The following is a 6,739-nucleotide window of genomic DNA, read 5'->3' on the forward strand; positions in this document are numbered from 1 at the left end:
TAATATTTTAGCCCAACATCACGATTACTTCGGCTCAAATAAGCATAATAATAACTTAGTTACGATACATTAATGTAAAAAGGTTGAACATAACTTACAATGATTAAAAATAGCGTAGCGTTACACGGACAGAATTTCGACTTACACACTCAAACGATCTCTATCATAAATCTTATTATTATCATAATTTAAAATTAAAATTAAGATTATTGTTATATCTTATTAAGTTAACATTATGATAGAGATATAGAATATAGATATTGATAATTGATATTGATAAATAAGAAAAAGATAGAAAAAGGTGTGTTTTTACATTACGATTACAAAGCCTTTTATAGGCGAATTTAGAAATTGAATTTTCACTTATGACCCCTGAACTATGCTCAATTAACAACTTTTTATTATTTAATATTATTCTTATTATGAATTATTTAAATATTATATTTTATTCTTGTGCATAGTTGACTCGTAATTTTTACACCGTTGCGTCGAGCGTTGAGAGTTGACTCTGGTCCCGGTTCCGGATTTTCGAACGTCCTTGCGTACAATTTTATATTTTGTACTTTACGTTTTGTAACTTGTACTCTTGTCATTTTTAGACGTTCCTCATCAATAATTTGAACCTTTTTGATTGTATCTTGTACTTTTGAGCTTTTTGGACCTTTGTGTCTTCAATTCGTCGTTTTCGCCTTTTGTCTTTGCACTTATTTAAAATAAACGAATATTACTTGAAAATGGAACAATTGCAACTAAAATCTTGTCTTTCTTGGGGGATTTTGCTATGAAATATATGTTCCTTTTTAGCCTTATCATTTAGCAGCAATAGCAGTAATCTTTGTAGCAGCAGTAAGTGGAGAGAATGAAACAAGCATAGTAATATCCAAATAATTCATCAGTCAGTCACAGTATGTCTCAAATCAATTTCACGGATGTGTAAATTTAGAACATAAATATATATAATATTATAATACTATTAATATTATAATAATAAATAATAAACATGTGAATTTGAATTAGCAGCCATCATTTTGTTTTTAATCTATCAACAGTCTTATCACGGAGATTATATCGTGGTCCTTAACTGTTTTTATTATATAAAATTTAAATCACTATCCGCGCTCGATCTCAGGTAAAATATAAAAAGTGTTAAAATTTATTAATTATCTTCTAAATGTATTTTTAATAAGCCTATAATATATATGACTCATTTTCGGATCACCGTTTATTTTAGAAATCACATTAGTTCATTTTTAACTTGTTTAATATCGATCGAATGACAATTGAGTATTACTGTCGTTTACTAAATAGATTCGAAATCACAAAGTATATATTTAATATACTTTATTTATATATACAGATGTGTTTTAACTACTAATTATTATATATTGCTTTATTTTTATATTATTAATTCTATCAATTACATCATACAATATTTCAAATTATATTCCAAATTATTTTATATATATATATATATATATATATATATATATATATATATATATATATATATATATATATATATATTTAAATATATATGTATCTATTTACAAATAGTTGTTCATGAATCGTCGGAAATTGGCCGAGGTTAAATGAATATATGAAAACAGTTCAAAATTTTTGAGACGCAATATAACGGACTTTGCTTATCATGTCAGAATTATGAAATCGTATCGTGAGTTTGGTTCAAAATTAGTCAAAAATTTTTCGGGTCGTGACAGTACCTACCCGTTAAAGAAATTTCATCCCGAAATTTGATCGAGGTCATCATGGCTAACAATAAGAATGTTTTCATGACGAATATGAGTTGATAAATAGAGTTTTATCATTATTTATGTAATATAGATAAAATGATTCGATTACTTGAAGCGTATGGGTGAAGTTATCACAAAAGAGTGAAATGAGGTAATAAAGTTTCGTGTTAACTTTTGACGTAGTCATAGTTAACTTCCGGAATTCAAGGAATTTAAAGAAATCTTATAACCCAAAAGAAAATGTAATATCATGATTAATTAGCAAACTGTTGGAATCACGGTAAGGATAGAACTATCAAGAAAATAATCTTTTGATATGTTTAGAGGTTAAGTAGAATGAAAAAGTTATGTAACATGGCACATGATGAGGGTAAGATCTGTGAACCATCATCACGTTCCATTAGAAATTTAGCATGACTTACTGTAATATAATCACGTTGGTCGGAAATCATTATATTATACTAACTCATGCTTCAACTCCCAACACTTCTCCAGAAATCATTCATAATTTAAACTCAAATTTTATAGAAGGATAGAAACTAAAACAGTTTCTATTATGATGTAACATAGATAGCACTGGGAGATAGATAATTTCAGACAAAGATATTTATGAAGGTATCTTCAGAAATATCGAAGATATTTATAACAAAAAATACCATGATATCTTAGAATTTAAAATATCTAGAATCAAAGGATGTTGCAGAACTTTTTCGCAAGAATTTAGAATAAGTAAGGAGCAAAGTATTCGCTAAAGATTTCAGCAGATACTGAATCATATGGATTCTGTAAGTACAGATTTTGTGATTTATCCACAGCCTCCTTCATAGTCTGCTTAATCCATTTTTCAGTTCCAAAATTGAACCTTTTCAATACACCATTCTTTATTATTAAGGTTCTGGTCATTAGGACCATCTATAGCTTTTGCTGCTTCATCAGCACTCTCATATCTGAATCATTGGTCATCAATCCGAGGTGTTTTCAAGAGTTTGAAGGGTTTGAATGAAGATTGTAATTGTCAAGATACAAATGATGTTTAAGATGGAATCAAGTGGCAAACTTGAAGGAATGTTTAACTGTAGAAGATGTAATTTATTAACGATATTTTAAATCAAAATGTGTTAAAAATTAATATTTCCTACTCTTTTAATACTTTTTAATTGTCCAAGGTTAGTAGTCCAATGTTAGTAGTTCAATAGTTCAATATATTATCTAGTTAATCAAGGTTATATTATATTGTCTCGGGATTAACCAAGACTAGTATATTATGACAGTATTTAAATGACGATATTTAAAGTGCGTAAAATAAATAACAGTAATTAAATGACGATATTTAAAGTGCGTAAAATAAATAACAGTATTTAAGTGACGATAAATAAAATTGCGAATATTTAAATTGCGATAATTAAAATGACAATAAATAAAATATAATAAAGAAATAGTCATAACGGGTATAGGAATAGTTAGCTAGGATTTAGTTAGTATAGATTTAAAATTTTACGTTGTTAATTAATTGGTTTCTAATTCAATTTTTATTTCGTCCATTATTGTCTTCATTATGCCACTTGTCAAATCTTGGCTTGGATTCTGATCGGTAAAAATTCGTATATGAATTTAAATTGGAATGAAAATGGTTATTCGTGGATGAATGGATACGTATATCTGTAGTTGCAAGTAGGATAGTAAATGACTTTTGAATCGGATTTAAGAATGTACAGTGTAACATGTTAATGTGAGATCTAAGTATTTCTAGGGTATTACCTACCCGTTAAAATATTCTCATCATTAATAGTTTGTACAAGAGAACTTTTAATTGCAATCTTTATGAAAATATATATACATATATATTTTCTTCAGATGTAATCATGGATTTAATGAGTTAATATAATATTAAACTCATTTGATTTACCATTAGAACTATAATACATAATCTCTAAAATATTAGAGATTACATAATCGCCATGTCGAACGAGGATAAATGATGTAGAACGTCATGTTGAACGATGATTATGCTCGAGGTACAAATTGTGATGTTGAGGCGTGCGTTGTTGGTGGTACTGGTATTGTTGGTGCCGGTATTAACTGTGATGCCTGCAAGTTGTGCATCGTACTCTCCAAAGCTACTACTCGAGCACAAAGTTCATTGACTTCTTCTAATACTCCAGGATGATTGGCGGTTTGAATAAGGGAATGAATAAGATTTAGAATTGTAGATATTATGTAATCATTGCGAGCTATTCTGGAAATGAGGGTGAAAATGGTGTTTCGGACTGGTTCGCCGGTAAGTGCTTCAGGTTCTTCGCCAAGAGGTGAATTTGGTTGATGGAAAGGATCGCCTTCTTCTCGTCTCCATTGATTAAGTTGACTACGAACCCACCCCCAATTCATCCAGAATTGATGATGGCTAATTGGTTGATCCATTCCGATTACGCTGCCTTCGGAGCTCAAGTGGATATCCATATCGAAATAGCTATCGGAATCCAAGGGACTTGAACTAGTTACGAGTTCCATTTGGTACGATCAGATAAAGGATTTTCGATATGAAATAGATTTATAGGGCGTAGATTAGTACCATGCAATACATAATTTAAATATGCATATATAATACCAAAATCGCATAAGTTACGGAGGAATCTTCGAAAGTTGTCAGGCAAAGTTTACAATAACAGATGCGCTAAGATATGAGTTTTGTCTATTGTAAGACCCTGTTTCAGTTTCAGTCTTGTGCAGGTAAATGGGATGCCGTCCAGATGGTGGGACACCGTCCAGTAAAGAAAGACTGGACGCTGTCCAGATTATTGGACGCTGTCCAGATGAACTGGCGGGCCAGCTGTCCAGGTTTGTTATATTAAGAGGGGCATTTGTGTCTTTTCACTTGAGGCCGGACTTGTAGCCATATTATCAGTTGGGATTCAGTTTTGGATCACTTTTCACATCCACAAACACTCCCACTTCATTCTTAGAGAGAGAGAGAGAGTGATTCTATAGAGAGATTTGGAGATTTGGGGAAGAAGGAGCTTGAATCGATCGAAGGTCCGGGTTTTAAAGTTTTTCCTTTCGTTCTCGGCTACGTTGTGGTAGTATTGGTAAGTTCTTACTCAGAATTTCATTTGTTAGATTTGAGTTCCAAGTTAGGGTTTTGATTGTGTGTTCTTGAATAAGACCCACTAGTTGATAAATGGGTGTTTAAGAGAGTAAATGGTGTTGATGACCATTGTTGGTGGGTTTTAGGTTGGATGATGAGATTGATTAGTTGATAATCATGTTTGGGTGTGAAATCACTAGTTAACTTTGATTATAAGTGATTAGTGGTGTAAGCTTGCAAAATGGGTGTTTTGACTTTGAGATTAGGTCAAAATGAGTTTTGTGTCAAATGTTGCAAGTAATATGTTTTGATGATGAAACCTCGAGTTAAATGAGTTGTTGGAACATAATCACTAGTCGATTGTGATTATGGGGGTTTTCAGGTGAGATTTGATGTGATGACCCGTCCAAATCCATTTGGACGAATACATCATTCATCGATTTCACAGTGAGGTACTGACCTCTACATGATACGTTTTGTAAACATTGCATTCTTTTGAAAAGGCACACCATAATTGAATATCAAATTCCAAGGTTTTTGACGTTTGATGATATCTACATATAGACACTCACCGTAATTAATAGTTTACAATACTACATCCGTTGATAATGCAGTCAAAATAAGATATATGGTGATGATTTTGTGAATGCAACATTTTCTCGAATAAAGCATGTATGACTCCATGCACATAGCTTGTATCACATATAAGCAAATAGCGAAAGACTTCTAGGAACCTAAGAATAAACATGCTTAAAAGTGTCAACATAAAGGTTGGTGAGTTCGTAGTTTTAATGTTGCGCATAATCTGTATATAAAGGCGGATCACAAGATTTCAGTTGTTTCATCCAGAAACGTTTATCAAAATATTCTACAAGATTGAGCACCCTGGTAACTAAACTTTAACGTCCATATAATAAGTATCCCTGTTTTAACATACATGCAACCAACATGTACAATACACGCAAACCAATGTGTACTAACCTTAAATAGCATACGTCTGTTTTATAGTTCAGGCTAGGGTTTCTATACCTGGAATAGACGGGGATGTCAAGCCCTATGGATCCATATACAACTATTCGCGCCCGCCAGTTCTTATAACCGGCAGTTACTAGTTACCAAAGCTAAGGGATTTTCGGTTCAAACTCGGTGTAGAATTTAGTATGTACATGTATCCATTGCGTTTAAAATAAAGTGCATGTATTCTCAGTCCAAAAAGATAGATTGCAAAAGCAATTAAAAAGGGAGCAAATAAAACTCACCTTAGCAGCACATAAGTTCATTAACCGAAATGTGACCTAAACTCGGAATGCAAAATAACTGTAGATCTCAACCTAGAGAACATATGTTGGTCAATACATGTCTAACAAGCTAGGTCAGATCATAGTGTATCACAATCCTAATGCTCGAGGCCGACATGCAAAAGTTAACAAAAGTCATCTCAAAAAGTCAACTTTGACAATTTGTTTAACAAAACGAGACGTGTCTTATATAAGAGTTCGTTTAATCGACTATTAATATCTAAAAATCCAATTTATCAATCTTATAAACAAGTTGTTTAAATATTAATTGCAGATTCAAAAGCAATTTCAATTCAGTTGACCATATCTTTTAATTCGTTCGTCGAAATCACACGATTTCTAAATGAAAAGTTATTAATTTTTCGCCAGCTTTCCAATAACATGCATATCATATACCTTATATAAGTAGTATATGCATTAAATTCGTGATTCATCATAAAACTATCTAACGACAAAATTTAGCATACAAGCATGCATAAACATATATACTCGAGCACTGGACATTGATACACTATTAATATATAAAAGATAAGATATGAATGCTCACGTATCAATATTGTGATTCAATATTGTAGGAAAGTACGTAGATGCAACGGGGATGATAAACA

The sequence above is a fragment of the Rutidosis leptorrhynchoides genome, chromosome 4 (assembly GCF_046630445.1).
Source record: "Rutidosis leptorrhynchoides isolate AG116_Rl617_1_P2 chromosome 4, CSIRO_AGI_Rlap_v1, whole genome shotgun sequence".
Classification (NCBI taxonomy): domain Eukaryota; kingdom Viridiplantae; phylum Streptophyta; class Magnoliopsida; order Asterales; family Asteraceae; genus Rutidosis; species Rutidosis leptorrhynchoides.